This window comes from Tupaia chinensis, unplaced genomic scaffold (genome assembly GCF_000334495.1).
Source record: "Tupaia chinensis unplaced genomic scaffold, TupChi_1.0 Scaffold141530_1, whole genome shotgun sequence".
Lineage (NCBI taxonomy): Eukaryota > Metazoa > Chordata > Mammalia > Scandentia > Tupaiidae > Tupaia > Tupaia belangeri.
Window position 1 is genome coordinate 1118541 of NW_006201391.1, and position 19934 is coordinate 1138474.

The 19934-nt window shown below is 41.2% G+C and overlaps 1 pseudogene; it reads left to right on the top strand.

Moving 5' to 3' along the window:
- Window positions 1-14437, top strand: part of LOC102498727 (40S ribosomal protein S25-like) — a 36764-nt pseudogene extending 22327 nt beyond the window's left edge.
- Window positions 14438-19934: the final 5497 nt, after the last annotated feature.

Sequence of the window (19934 nt, forward strand, 5' to 3'; positions counted from 1 at the left end):
GTGATTGGTTGCTTTTGGACCAATCATGAGGTGCCGGATATGCAAATTTGAGGGATTCTAGTGGCCAATCAGAGCAAGGTTTCGAAGGTCAGGTTTTTGGAAGGGAACCAATCATGGTAATTGTTTGCTCTCTGAGAAACCTCGGCAGACTCACTGGTGTGCAGCTTCCCACAGAGACAAGTCTGGAGTTGAATATAATATTCTGGAATTTAATTGGGAAAATTGAATCACAACAAAAGATAAAGTATGTGAGACTGAACTGGTTAAATAGAATTTTATGACTTTTAACTAAAACATTGTGGATTTTTTTTCTAGGCTTTGTTTTCCGATTTTAAAGATTTTTGTCTTGTCTTGAGCTGCCTATAGGTTCATGTACCTACTATTTGAACAGAATCCCAACCTGTTTCCTGGCTTTAAGTTTTAAGCATATTTCTTAGCATTTCTTTAATTTATTAAAGTTAACTCTGCTTTTCTTAAAATTGAAAAATATAGTAAAAAATACATAATTAATGACCATGGTAAACTATATAGCACCAGCTAGGTGCTACTTATAGTATATTCATTCTATTCAGAGATTCATGCCTTAGGTCAGACATGTATTCATAGATACGTATATATCAGCAGAGCTTGCTATTGAAAGTAGTTAGATTATTTAAGGAATTTTGTGAATCATAAAATGTGGGGGGAAAAAGGAATGGAAAACAACTGTGGACACCTGAGATAGTGTGGGAGGAGCATGGGAAATGGCAGAGGTTGGGGAAATAGGGGGAAATATATATATACATATATATGAAACTAGAAATAGAAAATTATTGACAATAACATGTATGATTAAGCTACTATGCAGCATCTTCTGGATGGGAAATTACATTTTGCATGCTATGACAATGCTCAGTGAATAAATGTAGATTAATTAATTTTTAAAAATAAATAAAGAAGATTAAAAAACAAATTAGTTTAAAAAAATAAAGCCAATGCCATGAAGCTTTTCACTGTTTTCTGCTAAGAGTTTTATAGATTCAAGTTTTGGACTTAAGTCTTTAATCTACATTGAGTTGATTTTTTTGTTATGATAGAAGATAAGAGTCCAGTTTCATTTTGCATGTGAATAGTCAGTTTTCCTAATATCATTTATTGAAGAGATTGTACTATGCCTATTTTATATTTGTGGCACCTTTGTCAAACGTCAGTTGACCATCTATTGATGGACTTATTTCTGGGCTTCCTATTCTGTTCCTTTGGTCTATATGTCTATTTTTATGCCAGTACCATGCTGTGTTAATTACTATTGCTTTGTGAAATATTTTGGAAATGAAGTGTGATGCCTTCAGCTTTGTTCTTCCTTCATAAAACTAGTGAATTTTTTTATTTTTAATTTTTACCATAGGGCATGTGTGCTTGTCAGAAAGAGAGAGAGACAGAGAGAGGAAATGAGAAGGGGGATGATCACTACTCAATTCCTCTCCTCCATTCTCCTCTTGGGATTTTAGACACACATACACATGTCCTCAGCATATTTTTCTTTTCTTCTTCTTTTTTTTTAAGATTTAACTTTATTTATTTATTTTTTTAAATTGGACCAGAGAGGGACAGAATGAGAGAGAGAGGGAAAGTGAGAAAGCAAACCTCCAGGTCTGGAACTTGAACCATGGTCGGCCATGTGAGAATCCAGCACCCTTAACCACCATGCCATCTGCCGGCCCCCTCAGCATATTTTTCAAGCCACTAGATCCAGCACTCAAACCACAGTCAGTCATATATCCATCTGCTTTAACCACCATACCATGGGCTGACCCGATAGGAATTTTTTTACAGGATCTGACCACATCACAATCCTCCTTCCCTCCTCCTTCCTTGGCTAGCGTGACAGGTACATGACATCATGCCTAGTATGTTTAAGTCGGTCTGGGAACTGAACCTGGGTCTCTCATGTGGCTCTGTTCTTGTGTACCAGTGCCCTACCACTTCAGCTACGCCATCTACTCCCTGTTTATTTTCTTTACAAGTTTATTTTATTTATTTATTACATGAGACACACACACAGAGAATCCCAATTGAGTCCTGTCACTGATCCACCCCAAGCCTCAGCTGGCTCTGGATCATAGGTTTGTGCATGCTTGTGGGTTCCTAATTCGAACCCAGAACCCTCTCACGCGGTCAGCTTCCCAGACTGTGGGGGTCTGCTCTTGTTTGGATCCACTGCGCATTTCTTCATGAAAAAAATAAGAGACTCTGAGAACTCAAAGAAATCATCAAATGGAAATCTCCATATTGTGGTCTCTCAATAGTTATCATTCCACAGAACCCACACTGGGCAAAATATCAAACCAGTGGTTCTGAGGTGAAGCGAGCTAGGATCAGTACTACTTCAATTTAATAAAAAAATCTTTTCCCAACTAATCTCCTTCCTGAGTAAGTAATTTTAGCTGGATTTGAGATAATGGCAAGCAAAGAAGTTTGAAAAAACACTGACTCCCTTCCTGTTCTACAGCTTCAGTCAATATTCAAAACGAAGTTCGTCTTTTATTGTACAAGTAATTTATCTTCAGAATGGCAGAACTTCAGTGAAGGGGCTGAACATAAACGTGGGTCACAACAGAAACTGTTGAGATAAGAGAAGGATAGGGATGGTGCTTCCACCAAGAGAAGGATAAGGACGGTGCTTCCGCCACAACCTTGATAGTTCTATTTCCAAAGTCTTTTCATTTACACTCAGTTTCATTAAGAGGAGTTTAAAGAATCTGGTTCTTCTAGAAATTGCTTCAGTCTCATATATCTTCCCCTACTTTAATAGCATCTATGCTTCATTTCTTTTTTTTTTCTTTTTTTGAGAGCTTTTTGCTATAGGGCGCGTGTGCTCGCCAGACAGACAGAGACAGAAAGCGAGAAATCACCCCCCAGAGGGGATGGCCATGCCGCTGTCCCTTCTCCTCCATTCTCCTCTTGGGATCTTGGGCACGCACGCACACACGCCCAGCATGAGTTTACACCACCGGGTCCGGGACTCAAACTGCAGTCGACTACGTGGGAGTCCAGCGACATAGCCATTACGCTAACTGCTGGTCTCTATGCTTCATTTCTGAGACCATATTTTCACCCTAGAGAAGCCTCTAATTTTCCTTTAGCTATTCTTATAGCCTTATTGCTTATATAATAGATACTAGAATAGAGGGGTCAATTACTGAAATTAATGGTGACTCATTTTATAAAAATTTAATAACAATAGTACTTAAATGGTGCTAACTTTGTGTCAGGACCTGTTCTAAACACTGAGTCTTCAGAAAAGTCATGACATATTTTTTCTGTTTTTCTATACAAAAATGTTTCATGACTTTTCCAACAACCTGCTTCATATCTATAAATTCATTTACTCCTTTACAATAACCTCATGTGGTACACCAGTGAGATCCTATTTTATTTCTTTTTTTTTCCATTTAATTTCTTAACTAAGATGTTTATTGACTAAGATGTTATCCATTTTTAAGATTTATCATTATTTTATTTACCATCAAGAAAGAAAAAAGTTTATCAACAATAAACACTTGTTTGCTAATCTGAAATGTACACACTACTGCCCTGTTACCATGTCTTTTTTATTAATTTACATTTAATCACATGTCTTTACAGTCTACAACATTTCTTTTTCCAGCACGAACACCATGCATATCAGTCAAGACAAAGATATTACTATATACATTATTATCAGCAAACTGCTTCTTATTTTCTGTCAGTCATACATACTTTTACTTTTTGCCTTCTCCTTTCACCTCCCTCCCTTCCATATTAATTTTTTTCATATTTTATTGATTCACAAAAGATCTTAAACTAAAAATATGGACAAAGCTAAAATCTAGTGACAAATGCACTATAATTTTCTTCTGAAACATTTTTCTCTCTATTTCCCCTTTTACTAAAGAGAGTTATAAACTAACTTATTTGAAAAAGAAATTAGGTTAGTCTCAATTTTGTCTGTTATTTGCACAAAGGCCCATAAGAATTCAATTTCTGGGGGACCGGCAGGTGGCATGGGGGTTAAGGTGCTGGACACTCCCACATGGCTGACCATGGTTCAACTCATGGACCTGGTGGCTTGCTTGCTCTCTCTCTCTCTGATCAAACTAAAATAAATGAATGAACAAGTTAAAAATTAAATAATTAAAAAAAAAAGAATTGAATTTCTGATGCATGGCAACCGATACTATTGTATTGTTGAACTTATGCAAATAACTATTCTGTCACAAAATAATAATTCTTACAAATATTTTCCAATTGAAAAGTCAGAAGGGGAGAAAAGTTTATGTTTCAATTTTTTTTTCTTTTTTTGGAGAGGTTTTTGCTAAAGGGCACATGTGCTCACCAGAAAGACAGAGAGAGACAGAGAGAAAGAAAGTGAGAAGTCACACCCCCACCCCCCCCCAGGAGTTATGGCCACATTGCAATCCCTTCTCCTCCATTCCCCTCTCAGGATCTTGGGCATGCTGGCGCCTGGTGTGAGTTTAAGCCACTGGGTCCGGGACTCGAACCATGGTCGACTACACTGGAGTCCAGTGACGTATTTTAAAAATTAACAAATTGCTCCGATCAACAATTCATAAGAGAACCTAAACCCTTAGATCTGGAAGACAAAGGATAGGAGAAAACCAGTAATGTTTTAGAGAAAAGTCATAGAATTCCATTTTACTGGTTCAGTCTCATGTAATCACTCTTGTTAAATTTGCAATGTTACTGTGGGCTGATGTTTCCATTTAAATCCTGGAAGTTAACATTCAACATTGTTATAGATATTTCCGAATTTGTCCCTACCATTAAGTTGGCCTTTTTCTTGGTCATTTTTTTATTGTCTTGTTTCTATCTGTCTTTAGTTTTCCTGGTATAGCACTCCCTTCAGAACTTCACAAAGAGCAGGTCTGGTGTTGGTAAATTCTTTCAGGTTTTGTTTATCTGAGAATGTGTTTATCTTTATCTTCCCATATGAAGGATAATCTTGCTGGGTATAGTATTCTTGGTTGAAATTGTTTCTAAATTAATACTTGGAATATATGTTCCCATTCTTTCTTTGCTTGCATTGTTTCCAAAGAGAGGTCTGATGTTACGCTGATGGGCTATCCTTTGAAAGTAACTTGACGTTTCTCTCTTGCCAATTTTAGTATCTTGTCTCTGTCTGTGGTTTTGGTCAATCTGGCTATGATGAACCTTGGAGAAAATTTTCGTGGATTGATTCTCTGTGAGGTCCTTTTTATTTCTTGGGTCTAGACATTCAGATACCTCTCTAGTTTTGGAAAATTTTCTTGCAGGATTTCATGGAATAGATTATCAGTGCCCTGATTAGTTTCTTTACCCTCTGGGATACCAGTTATCTGGATGTTTGGACATCTAATGTTATCTAGTATTACTTGTGTATTATTCTCATTTTTGGGGGGTTATTTTCTCAGTCTTTTTGGTAAAGTTTTCTAGATCAGAGGCTCTGTCTTCTACAGCTGATTTGATCTGCATGATCTAATCTGCTTTTAGTACTTTTTTTTTTTTTTGAGAGGTTTTTCTCTATAGGGCACGTGCGCTCGCCAGACAGAGAGAGAGAGACATAGAGATAGAAAGCGAGAAATCACCCCCCAGGGGGGATGGGCACGCCGCAATCCCTTCTCCTCCATTCCCCTCTCAGGATCTCGGGCACGCACGCACACGCGCCCGGCGTGAGTTTCAAGCCACCGGGTCCGGGACACGAACCGCGATCGACCACGTGGGAATCCAGCAACATAGCCATTACGCTAACTGCTGGTTCCCCCTGCTTTTAGTACTTTTAAGAGAGGTTTTGATTTGTATTACAGACTTCATCTCCATTTGATTCTTTTTTATGGTGTGCATTTCCTCTTTCAGATCGTGGAAGAACTTCCTCACCTCCTGGAACTCGTCTCTTTTCTCCTGCATCTTCTGGAGTTCGTTGTCTCTCTTCTCTTTCATCTCTGTTAGCTTTGTCACTATGAATATTCTAAATTCCTTATCTGGCGTTTCCACAAGTTCTATTGTACTGTCTGTAGATGATGAAGAGCTGTACTTTTCCCTTGGAGAAGAGATATTTTCTTGATTTCCCATATTTCTTGTGTCTCTGCAGTGGCTTCTGGTCATCTGATGGATTATAAGTTTCTTCCTACTTTCTTGGAGTTAATTCTGAGTGTTAGAGGCGTGTGGGAGGAGATGACCTGCAACATCTCGCAGATCCATTTCCCTGTTGTTCACCAAGCAGCCTCCGCTTGCTTTTGTTGGTGGAGCCGGATATTACAAAGACTTCCCAGTTTCTGAAGGACAGGTGTACCTGGGCTGAGCTGCGGGGTTTCCATTAAGAGTTCAGAGGAGTGAGAGGAGATGAGCCATGCTCACTGTAGCTCTGTATTTCTCCCTGCTGCTCACTTTGCAGTCTCTCTTCTCTGATTTTCAGTCATTTGGCTAATTCGTCGGAGATTTCTGCAACTGTAAGCTCATAAGCTTCTGTTTACTGTGAGGTACTTCTATGCCAGTTTATCCTCTACTGCTGTGTTTTGCAACATGGTTCCCACAGGGAGATGTGAATTCAGATTTATGAATGAGTTTCTCCCTCTCTGTAGCAGTTCAGTGTGGGCTGAGGTTTTCTATGACCCTGGAAGTATTCAGATGTGTTGCTGCTGTGTACCTAGACCTGCGTAGACAATGTGTGGAAGCTGAGAAGCAGGTAAGAAAGTCAGGTAAAAGAAAGGAAACGGAGAGAAAAAGACAACAACAACAAGAGCAACAAAAAAAAAGGGAGGGGGAATTTTTTTTAAAAGGCAAAAAATGAAAACTGAGCAGTGCACTCCAGCGCTTGAGCATCGTGAAAAGAGCAGGGCTGGGCCCTCCTCTGAAACACATGGATTCTGAAATTAGCAAGATAAAGGAGAGGTGATCTGAGAGAGGAGATAGTACTTACAGAAATTTTAAAAACTCTCTCTCAAAAAAAAAAAGGGGGATCCAGCAGTTAGCATAATGGCTATGTCGCTGGACTCCCACGTAAGTGGCTTCAAAGTCACGCCGGACGCGTGTGCGTGCGTGCCCAAGATCCCGAGAGGAGAATGGAGGAGAAGGGATTGCGGTGTGCCCATCCCCCCTGGGGGGTGATTTCTCGCTTTCTGTCTCTCTGTCTGTCTCTGTCTGTCTGGCGAGCACACGCGCCCTATAGTGAAAAACCTCTCCAAAAAAAAAAAGTGAAAAATATAGGGTACCAGCAGGTGGCGTGGTGGTTAGGCACTGGACACTCCCACATGGCCGACCATGGTTCTAGTCCTGCTCCTGGTGGCTTGCTTTCTCACTTTCTTTCTCTGTGTGTGTGTGTCTCTCTGGTCAAATTAAAATAAGTGAATGAATAAATAAAAATTTTAAAAATATATATACATATATTAAAAAATTAAAATCTAGAGAGAGAGGGGAAGAGAGAGAAACAGAGACAGAAAGAAGAGACTGCCCTACCTCGCTTCACTAGGTGTTGGCCTGGAAGATGGGGTTTGGAAGAGGCTTTTGTAGTTAAAGGAGCAGGGGTGGACCCACCTCAGATGCACAGATGCACAGGGATTTTCATTTCACTGGGCGTTGGGCCAGAAGACCCCATGTCTTTTGAAATTAAAAAAGCTTTTAGTTTCAATGCTGATTTCTTTTTTTTTTTTTAATGCTGATTTCTTCTTAGAGGTTTTTGCTATAGGGCACATGGGCTTGCCAGACGGAGAGAGAGAGAGAGAGACAGAGAGACAGAAAGTGAGAAATCACCCCCTGGGGGGATGGCCATGCCACAATCCCTTCTCCTCCATTCTCCTTCCGGGATCTTGGGCACACACGCACATGTGCCTGGTGTGAGTTTAAGCCACTGGGTCCAGGATGTGAACCGCGGTCGACTACGTGGGAGTCCAGTGATATAGCCATTACGCTAACTGCTGGTCCCTCAATGCTGATTTCTGTCATTTTTTTTTTTTTAAGAGAGTTTTTTTTTTTTTTTTGCTATAGGGCAAAGCGAGAAATCACCCCCCGGGGCAATGGCCACACCACAATTCCTTCTCCATTCTCCTCTCAGGATTTTTGGCACACATACACATGCACCTGGCATACGTTTCAAGCCTCTGAGAGTGCAGCGATGTAACCATTATGCCATTTTCTGGTCCCAATTTATGTCATCTTTTTTAGATGTCACAGAACTCACTTGCAATATGGACTATATGAACTATAATCTTGTCTTAGTTGCCTTTCAGCTGACAACGGAAGAATCTGGACTTCAGGAAGGTTAAAGTAATGGCCAACAGGTAGTGTGGTGGTTAAGGTGTTAGATCCCACATGGTGACTTCATGGTTTGAATTCCAGTCCCAGCGACTTGAAAACATGCTGGGCACATGTACGTGCATGTCCAAAAATCTTAAGAGAGTGGAAGGGAAGGGACTGCAGTGTGGCCATCTTCCCCAGGGGGTGATTTCTCAGTTTCCTTCTATCTTCTGTCTCTCTCTCTCTCTTTCTCTGTGAGCACATATGACCCCTAGCAAAAAATAATAACAATAAAGTTAAAATAATTATGTCTTAGAATCAAACAAATTATCCCCATTTTTCACGTATGGTAATCCACATTTCTATTGGCTTAGTCAAACTGTGAGGGCAGGTGGTCTGGCTTCTGAGTCAGTGCTGTTCCCGCCTCTAGAGACTTTCAGAGGTGAAGAAGACGATACTCCACACAGCTTCCGTAATCCTCCTATTCCTACTGGTAGAAACTTAGCAAGATAGAAGACCTCACCTTACAATGTAATGAATCTGTTTTTGGACAACTCCAACGAGAAGACAGTGCTTCTGGATCAAAACTTTACATTTCTTAATCTGTCCTTTGGGATCACATAGTACAAGTTGAATATCCCATACAACACTGTTTTGGTTTGGCTTTTCCAAATGATGTGAGAACTGGTTGTATTTCATTCATTCAGCAAGTATTAATTGAATATTTACTACGTGCAAAACACTGCAAAGAACTACAAGGGAATACAAAGACTGAAACTCAGGACGTACTCTCAAGGAACTTACAGTATAGTAGGGAAATAAGACATACCAGAGATAACTTCAACACAAACTAAACGTAGAAAATAAATGAAGAAAAGTAGTTTAAAAATTTTAGGTAAATGGGGACCAGCATTTGGCGTAATGGCTATGTGGCTGGACTTCCATGTAGGTGACCGCGGTTCAAATCCTGGACTGGTGGGTTAAACTCATGCCGGGTGCGTGTGTGCATGCCCAGGATCCTGAGAGGAGAGTAAAGGAGAAGGGATTGCGGAATGGCCATTCCCCCTGAGGGGTGATTTCTCGCTTTTTGTCTCTCTTTCTCTCTCTGTCTTTCTGGTGAGCGCATGCGTCCTATAACAAAACCTCTCCGAAAAAAAAAACTTAGATAAATGATGTTATGCCTAGAGAGGCAGCAGGAAGTGGTGGTGAACTGAGGTTTGATATCTACATGTCTGACTTGATGTTAGACTGTGGGATGATAGACACTACAGCTAATATAATGCCTAGAAACAGGTTTGGTTTGTTTGTTTTAGAGGTTTTTGCCCTAGGGCATATGCACTTGCCACAGAGAGACAGATAGACACAGAAGAGGGAAAGTGAGAAATCACCCCCCCACCGCCACCCCCAGAGAGGGATGGCCATGCCACAGTCCCCTCTCCATTCTCCTCCTGGGGCCTTGGGCACGCACACACATGCGCCCAGTGTAGTTTTGAAGTCACCGGATCTGGGACTGGAACTGCAATCAATCATGTGGGAGTCCAGCAATCTAACCATTACTCCATCTGCTGGTCCCAGTACCTAAAAGTATTATTCTGCTGTCTGTTGAATTTTTTAAAAACTGCTTTCTCTGGAATAATTTTAATCACATTTTTTTCTTTCATGTGCTTAGCAATATGTAAATCTTTACCTTTGCTTCTCTATTGTTCATCTACTTATCTATTTAAACATTCAGCACTACTCAAGGTCAGTCTAAAGGTAATCTCATGTAAAGTTTTTCAAATTCTTTTTTTTTATAGATTTTTTTTTCTTTTTCTGAAGAGGTTTTTTTAGGTATAGGGCACGTGTGCTCGCCAGAAAGACAGAGAGAGACAGAGAGACAGAAAGCGAGAAATCACCCCCCAGGGGGGATGGCCACGACACAATCCCTTCTCCTCCATTCTCCTCTCTGGATCTTGGACATGCACGCACATGCACCTGACGTGAGTTTTAAGCCACCGGGTCTGGGACTCGAACTGTGGTAGACTACATAGGAGTCCAGTGACATAGCCATTATGCTAACTGCTGGTCCCTTTTTGTAGATGTTTTTGCTATATGGCACACGCTATAGGCCAGAAAGACAGAGAGACAGACAGAAAGTGAGAAATCACCCCCTGGGGGGGATGGCCACACCGCAATCCCTTCTCCATCATTCTCCTCTAGGGGTCTTGAGCGAGCACGCCCGCACACACACTTGGCGTGAGTTTAAGCCCCTGGGTCCAGGACTCGAACCGTGGTTGACTACATGGGCATCCAGCCATTACATTACACCATCTGCTGGTCCCAAGTTTTTCAAATTTTTAGCAACAAAATCATTTGTTTTCAAATGAAATTGTAGGTGCAACCACAATAGAGAAAACACAATGGTGGGACCAGCAGTTGGTGTAATGGCTATGTCACTGAACTCCCATGTAGTCGACCGTGGTTCAAGTCCTAGATCTGGTGGCTTAAACTCACGCAAGGTGGGTATGCATGCGTGCCTAACATCCCAAGAGGAGAATGGAGAAGGGATTGCATCATGGCCATCCCCCCTGGGGGGTGATTTCTCACTTTCTGTCTCTGTCTCTCTCTGTCTTTCTGGTGAGCGCACATGTCCTATAGCAAAAATCTCTCCAAAATAAATAAATAAATAAATAAATAACATTAATTAAGCAAAAGTAGGTTATGAATACTTTTAAGTGAATTAAATTATTATGGATATATAGAGCAATTACATGGAAGTCAAAAGAAACAAATTTGCATTTTGTGCATTTATTACTCATTTTTCAAACTTTTTAAAAATTAATTTATTTCTGAAACCTTTTTTAAAATTAATTAACATTCATTCCCTAAGCATTGTCACAGCATACAAAATGTGATTTCCGATCCAGAATATACTGCTTGGGGTCTTAATCATGCATGTTATTGTCAATAATTTTCCATTTCTAGTTACATATTTATATATATATACACACACACACACACACACACACACACACACATATATTTTTCCCCCTATTTCTGACCCTCTGCCCTTTCTCACCCTCTTCTCATACTACCTCTGGTGTCTACAGTTGTCTTCTGTTCCTTTTACACCCAACATTTAATTGATCACACAATTTAAATAATCTAACTACTTTCAATAGCAAGTTCCACTCGTAATTTCAAGAAAAGTAGTTTTAACTTTAATAAATCAAAGAAATGCTAAGGAACTTTACTTAAAATTTAAAGCCAGGAAACAGGTTAGGATTCTGTTCAACTAGTAGGTACATGAACCTATCGACAGCTCAAGACAGTACAAAAATCCTTAAAACCGGACAACAAAGCCTAGAAGAAAAGCAGCAATACTTTAGTCAAAAGTCATAAAGTGCAATTTCACCAGTTGAGTCTCATGTACTTAATCTATCTTCTGTCGTGGTTCCATCTTCCCAATTGTATTCTGGGATATAATACTCAATTCCTGACTTGTCCCTATGATAAAGTTGGCCAATTTCTTAGTTTTTGAACTTTTATTTCTGTGTGTCTGTATTTAATTTTCTTGATATAGGACTCTCTTGAGAACTTCTCGGAGGTCTGGTCTAGTGTTGGTAAATTCTTTCAGATTTTGTTTATCTGAGAATGTTCTTGTCTTTTCTTCCCATATGAAGGATAATCTTGCCAGGTACAGTATTCTTGGTTGATATTGCTTTTCCCTTAACACTTTGAATGTATTTTCCCATTCTTTCCTCACTCACATCGTTTCTGATGAGAGATTTGCTGTCAGCCTGATGGGATATCCTTTGTAGGTAACTTGACGTTTCTCTCTTGCCAATCTTAGTATCTTGTCTTTGTCTGTGGTTTTGCTCAATCTGGCTATAATGTGTTTTGGAGAAGATCTTCTTGGGTTGATTCTATTTGGCGTCCTTTGTATTTCTTGGGACTGGATCTTTGAGTGCCTCTCTAGGTTTGGAAAGTTTTCTTGCAGGATGTATTAGTCTCTTCGCCTTCTGGGATACCAGTTATCTGGATGTTTGGATGTTTGATGGTATGTACTATTTCTCATATATTATTCTCATTTTTTGGGGCAATTCTCTGTCTTTGTGGTGGCTTTTTCTAGGCCAGCAATTTTCTCTTCTACGTCTGAGATTCTATTTTCTGTATGATCTAGTCTGCTTTTAATACTTTAAGGGAGATTTTGACTTCCTGTATTATAGCCTTCATCTCTAAAAGGTCCATTTGATTCCTTTTTAAAGGGTGTAATTCCTCTTTTATATCTTGCAAGAATTTTCTCACCTCCTGGAACTCGTCAGCTCCTTTCTCCTGCCTCTTCGGCAGTTCATGGTCTCTCTTCTCTTCCATCTCTGTTAGCTTTTGCCTTTATGAATATTCTAAATATCAGGTATTTCCATGATTTCCATTGAATGGTCTGTGGATGAAGAGGAGTTATTCTTTTCCCTTGGAGGAGAGGTATTTTCTTGTTTCCCATATTTTTGTGACCCTACGGTGGTTTCTAGTCATCTAATGGATGGTGTGTTTCTTCCTAATTCTTGAAGTTCTATCTGAGCATTCAGGAGCATGCAGAAGGAGGTGATCTGAAATCTCTTTGCCGTTTCATTTTGATCTCTTTGTGCAGCAGATTCAGTGGGTATTGAGGAATATGTTAACCCTAATACTATTTGGATGTTTGGTTCCCTTAGATCCATCTAGAAACACAGTGAATAGAGACTGAGGAACAGAGTGATGAGATAAAAGAAAAAGAAAAGGAAACAGAGAGAGAGAAAAAACAACAACAAAGAAACAGAAAAATAAATAAAAATTTTTAAAGCAAAAAGTAGAAAACAGCGCTGTGCACTTGTGTGCCGCACAAAATCACTACTTCTCAGGAGCCATGGAGAATCTTCTTCTGAAGGCCTGCCCCTTGTTTCTCCTGGGTGGGAGGAGGAAAGGGGATTATTAGCAAGATAAAGGTGGGGCTGAAAGCTGAGAAAATACTTTACCTTAAAAAATTTTAAAAAGGGGAGCCAGCAGTTAGCGTAATGGCTATGTCACTGGACTCCCATGTAGTCAACTGCGGTTCACGTCCCGGACCCGGTGGCTTAAAACTCACACCGGGCGTGTGTGCGTGCGTGCCCAAGATCCCGAGAGGAGAATGGAGAATTGTGGCATGACCATCCCTCCTGGGGGGTGACTTCTCGCTTTCTGTCTCTCTGTCTCTCTCTGTCTGGCGAGCACACGCGCCCTATAGTGAAAAACCTCTCCAAAAAAAATTTTTTTTTAAAAAGGAAAAATTTTTTAAAAATGAGAAGACAAAGGCAGAGGCAGAGAGAGAAACAGAGACAGAGAGAAGGCTAGAGGGGCTCCCTACCACTTGAGTTTGTGGACTGGAAGCTGAATTATGAGTAGAAAATCTTCATTTCTCTTTTTTCCCCAAAATCACTAGTTCTCAGAAGCCATGGAGGAATCTTCTGAAGGTCTGCCCTTTGCCTCTCCACTCAAGTTTGTGAGCTGGAGGCTGAATTATCAGTAGAAAAATCTTCATTTCTCTTTTTTCCCTGAAATTATTAGTTATCAGGAGTCATGGAGCCACTTTTCAAACTTTTTTGAGTCTTATTTTCCTTGGTTAGAAAGATGGAAATAAAACATCAGAAAAAATGAAAAATGAGGGATAGTCTACAAAATAATTGGAATGTACTTATCAAAAATACAAAAGTCATAAAATATAAGAAAAACCTGCTTTTTTTCTGTCCGACATCTTAGCAAGGCTGCGGTGGCTGCTGCTGCTCTCCCGGCTTCGCAATACCACCCAAGGATGACAAGAAGAAGAAAGACGCCGGGAAGTCGGCCAAGAAGGACAAAGACCCAGTGAACAAATCTGGGGGCAAGGCCAAAAAGAAGAAGTGGTCCAGAGGCAACGTTCGGGACAAGCTCAGTAACCTGGTCTTGTTTGACAAAGCTCCATACGACAAACTCTGCAAGGAAGTTCCCAGCTATAAGCTCATAACCCCAGCTGTGGTTTCTGGGAGGCTGAAGATCCTTGTTCCCTGGCCAGGGCAGCACTTCAGGAGCTTCTCAGTAAAGGACTTATCAAACTGGTTACAAAGCACAGAGTACACGTAATTTACACCAGAAAGACCAAGGGTGGAGATGCCTCAGCTGCTGATGAAGATGCATAAACAGGCACAACCAACTGTACATTTGGAAAAATAAAAATTTATTAAACAAAAAAAAGAAAAAAGAAAGAAAAACCTGATAAAGTATCCAGATCAAAGATTGAAGAGACACTATAGTTGAATGCAGACTAGACTGGAAATTTTCTTTTCCTATAAAGAATAGTGTTGGGGGGACAGGAGGTGGCATGGTGGTTAAGGATGCTGGACTCCCACACGGCTGACTGTGATTCGAGTCCCAGACCTGGTGGCTTGCGTTCTTACTTTCTCTCTCTCTTGTGCTCTGTCCCTCTCTGGTCAAATTAAAATAAATAAATAAATAAAGTTAAATAGTTCTTAAAAATAAGTGTAGTATTAGGCAATTGTCAAAATCTGAATAATTAAATTAGCTAATGGTAGTATGCCAATTGCCTTGATTTTGAAAATTGGTGTGGTTATCTTAAAAACATACTTGTTACCAGAATATACACATTGGCATATTTAGGAGTAAAGGGCTGCAACTTTCAAACAGTTTAGAAAAAATCATTTGAGAGGATCTGACTCATGGCCTGGTGGTTAAGGGAGACAGATCCCACACAGTTGACCATGTGGTTTAAGTCCTGGACCTGGCAGGTTGAAAAAACACTGGGCATATGTGTGTGTATCCCAAATCCCAACAGGATAGAGAAATGGAGGAGAGGGCATTGAGCAGCCTGACCATGCTCTGTTAGGGATGCTTGCTCCCTCTCGCTCCCCTGACTTTCCCTGGAGAGTGTGTGTGCCCTCTGGCAGTTTTTTAAAAGTATTTTATTTAACTTTATGTATTCATTTATTTACTTTAATTTGACCAGAGAGTGACAGAGCAAGAGTGAGAAAAAGAGAGAGAAAGCAAGAAAGCAAGCCACCAGGTCTGGGACTAGAACCACAGTCGCCCATGTGAGAGTCCAGTGCCCTTAACCATCATGCCACCTGCTGGCCCCCTGGCAAATAAACTTTTTTTTTTTGTTTGGAGAGGCTTTTGCTATAGGGCGCATGCGCTTGCCAGACAGACAGAGAAAGAGAGATAGAAAGTGAGAAATCATCCCCCAGAGGGGATGGTCACACCGCAATCCCTTCTCCTCCATTCTCCTCTCGGGATCTTGGGCACTCACACACACGCGCCCAAGTGTGGCTTGTGTTTCAAGCATGAGTTTCAAGCCACTGGGTCTGGGACGCGAACCGTGGTTAACTACGTGGGAGTCCAGCGACATAGCCATAACTCTAACTGCTGGCCTCCGGCAAATATTTTTTTAATGAAAAAAAAATGAAAACTATGTGAGAGAGAAAACAAATCATGTAAAATGTTAACAGTTAAAGGATCTGATCTTAAGATACATAGAAGTAATTTGTACTTACGCAACTTTTTTTAGGGCAGAGATTATTAAATGAAATGCTTTTTATTTTTAGAGGGAGATAATAGTGTCTGTTCTACTCACAACACAGAATTTAGGAAAAGATCAAGGAAAATCTTGTGAGTGAAAGACTACAGTAAAAGTGTAGTTTTCCCTACGGGTGTAAAATATAATTATCACTACCGAAGAGCTTCATGAACTATAGGGCTCTAACAAATGTAAGACAGTTATTTTTACTGCCTCTTTGCAGCTTCTACAGAGAGTAAGTCTAGTTTTGTATCCATGAACTCAGCTATTGCTCCTTTAAGAGGAGGGTTTCTGCAGTCAGAAATGACTGCCCTGAGTTTGTTGCCTTAGGAGAGTCAGTGATCAATAGGAATGTTATTACCTCATTTATTGCAGAACTCTAAATCCCGAAAAATTATCTCTTGTTCTATATTTACTGCCTACGACTAAATGCTTTCCAACTCCTTTTCCAACACTGGAATGTCATGATTTCAAGAAAGCAGTTTAGGGTTGACCTGAAGCCTAGAGGTTACAGGAACCAGATTCCACATGGCCAAATATGGTTCAAGTCCTGGCCCCAGTGGCTTGAAAATAAGCTGGGTGTACTTGCATGCTCAGAATCCCAGCAGGATAGAGAAATGAAGGAGAAGGGATTGTGGCATGGCCAAGCCTCCTTGGATGGGTACTTTTTCCTATCCCTGTATGTCTCTATATAGAAAGCACACATGCCCTCTGGCAATAAAAAGAGACACAGAGAGAGAGAAAGAAAAAAAATGATAAGAAAACAATGTAGAGAAGCATTGCTGGGAGGGTTTGTGTTTCTTGCCCCTGTATCACTCCGCAGCTGGACCGTGGACTGTCTTTGACACCACATGCTAATCAGCTGAACCACGGAGGGCTGGCAGATCCTAGGAGCTCAATAATACTAAATAAGTGAACCCTGGAAGGGAAGGTGGAGTACAAGACTGTCACAGATTCAGTTGATCTCAATATTAGTTTTGGCAAAGGATGCACGCACTTGTCAGAGAGAGGAAGAAAGTGAGAGAGAGGGACCAGCAGATGGCGTAATGGTTACACTGCTGGACTCCCATGTGGTCAACTGCAGTTCGAGTCCCCAATCCAAAGCTGAAAACTCATGCCCGTGTGTGTGCGTGTGTGCCCAAAATCCTGAGAGGAGAATGGAGGAGAAGGGATTGGGCATGGCCACCCCCCCTGTGGGGTGATTTCTCACTTTCTGTCTCTCTGTCTCTCTGTCTCTCTCTGTCTTTCTGGCGAGCATATGCGCCCTATAGCAAAAACCTCTCCAAAAAGAAAAAATGATAAGATTGTATTAAAAGACACCTGCCCCATCATGAGGTGTGGTTATACTGCAATTCTTTTTTTCTCCATTTTTTCATTCCTTCCAGATTTTGGACACACATACACATGCCCAGTGTGTTTTTCAAGTTGCCAGGCTGGGATTCAAATCACCAACCATTATGTGGAATCTGACTCTTCATTTTTTTTCTTAAATAATTATTTTATTTAACTTTATTTATTTACTTATTTTAATTTTACCACGAGGAATAGAGCGAGAGAGAGAGAGAAAGTGAAAAAGCAAGCTGCCAGGTCCAGGACTCGAACTGTGGTTGACCATGTGGGAATTCAGTGCCCTTAACCACCACACAACCTGCTGGCCCCTAGAATCTGACTTTTTTTTTTTTTTTAAGAATTATTTTATTTAACTTTATTTATTATTACTATTATTATTTTCCAGTTTGATCAGAGAGAGAGAGAGAGGGGAAATGGAAACGCAAGCCACCAGCTCCAGGACTTGAGTTGTGGTTAGCCATGTGGGAGTCCAGCGCTTTTAACTACCACACCACCTGCCGGCCCTGGACTCTGACTCTTGATGCACAGCACTAACCACTGCATTATGGGGTAGGCCCTAAATAAACTCTTTTAAATGGTCACATATAAGTCATTTCTTACGGGTGAACCTGCAGTCCATTGAATAGATAAAGAAGTGTTTCCGGCCAGCTGGCGATATGGTAGTTCAGTCTTCTGGGTCCCATGTAGCTGACTTCATGGTTCAAGTCCTATACTCAGCAGCTTGGAAAACACACCAGGCACGTATGTGTGCATGTCCAAAACCCTAACAGGAGAATGGAAGAGAACGGATTGCAGTTTGACCAGAGAGGGACAGAGTGAGAAAGAGAGAAAGAGAGAGGCAAAGTGAGAGAGCAAGCTGCCAGGTCCGGGACTTGAACAGTGGTCAGCCATGTGGGAGTCCAGCACCCATAGCCACCATGCCACCTGCTGGCCCCTACACCTCCTATTACATTTTTAATTAGGGGGTTCAGCAAATGATATAGTGGTTCCGTCCCTGGATTCCCAGAGACTACTCAGACTATGGCCAACCACAGTTTGAATCCCAGACTCGGTGGCTTCAAACTCATGCCGAGTGCGAGTGCGTGCGTGCCCAAGATCCCAGGAGACTGGAGGAGAAGGAACTGCAGCATAGTCATCTTCCGTGGAGAGTGATTTATCAGTTTCCCTCTCACTGTCTCTCTCTGATGAGCGCATGCACCCATAGCAAAAACCTCCAAAAAATAGTGAAAATTAGGGCTGAACATAGCACATCAGTGAAACAAAAAGAAAGCTTGACCGAGTGACCAACCAAGGGTTTCATTTCTAGCCTCAGCACTCAAAAAACATGCCAGGTGTGTATGCACATACCTAGGATCCTGATAGATTGGAGAATCAGAGGGAAAAGAATTGTGGCATAACCAGGCCCCTGGGTGGTTGCTTTCTCTTTCTCTCTCTGGTGCACACACACATATTCTCTAGCATAAAAAAAATAAAAAAAATAAAAATTAGAGACCAGCAGTTAGTGTAATGGCCATGTCAGTGGACTCCCATGTAGTCGACCACAGTTCGAGTCCTGGACCCAGTGGCTTAAACTTAGGCTGGGCGCGTGTGCGTGCGTGCCCAAGATCCCAAGAGGACAATGGAGGAGAAGGGATTGCGGCGTGGCCATCCCCCCTGGGGGGTGATTTCTCGCTTTCTGTCTCTCTGTCTGTCTCTGTCTTTCTGGCGAGTGCACGCGCCCTATAGCAAAAACCTCTCAAAAAACTTAAAAATTAAAAAAATTCTAAATTAAACCTTGATAGAGTAACCTTCCTTTTTTAAAAAATAACTTTTTTAAAAGTTTATTTCTCCCATGAGCAACAGAGACAGAGAGAGTGCGAGAGAGAGAGACAGTACCCTGAGAAGATCCTGACACGGGCTCCACTGCTAGCCTTGGCCTGAATCCCTGGCACACATGAGTCGGGTGTACTCAGGAAGGTCTGTGGACGTGAACCTGGGACGTTCTCTTGTCAGGGAATTGTATTTTACTACCGGCCCAAACCTCTCTTATCTAGGTCTTCAGTTTGTATGTTTTCTTTAAATATGACATTGGCTAGGGATCCATGAGGGGTGTTACTGAAGCACCCGGGTTTTCAACCTCTTTATTCTGTGACCAGTGAGAAAAGAGGACTCTTCTTCCTAGACTTGATTTGAAAAATTATAGAGAAAGACTCTGATTGACTGGCTTGGTTCACATCCCCATTATTATGGCTTGATTAGCAAGATGCCTTACCAAGTGCTAGGCAGACAAAGCAGTAATTACTGTAAGAGTGATAAGATAAATATACACATTAATTAGAGTATAAAGTTAAACATGCTTAGGGGTTTAGAGGTAGGAACAGTTGTGCCCTATTGGGGGAACCAGATAATTCTTCATGACACAAAAGGCATTTTCAGTTGACTAAAGGATGGGTAAGATTAGTGTACATACAAAGGGACCAGCAGTTGGCGTAATGGCTATGTTGCTGGACTCCCATGTGGTCAACCGTAGTTAAGAGTCCCGGTCCAGGTGGATTAAACTCACGCCGGGCGCGTGTGCGTGCGTGCCCAAGATCCTGAGAGGAGAATGGAGGAGAGGGGATTGCGGCATGGCCATCCCCCCGGGGGGTGATTTCTCACTTTCTGTCTCTCTGTCTCTCTCTGTCTTTCCAGCAAATGCACGCAGCCTCTAGCAAAAACCTCTCCAAAAAAAGATGAATGTACATACAAAATTATGTGTGGTAACTTCTCAGCAGAGTTAAAAACATGAGCAGAAACA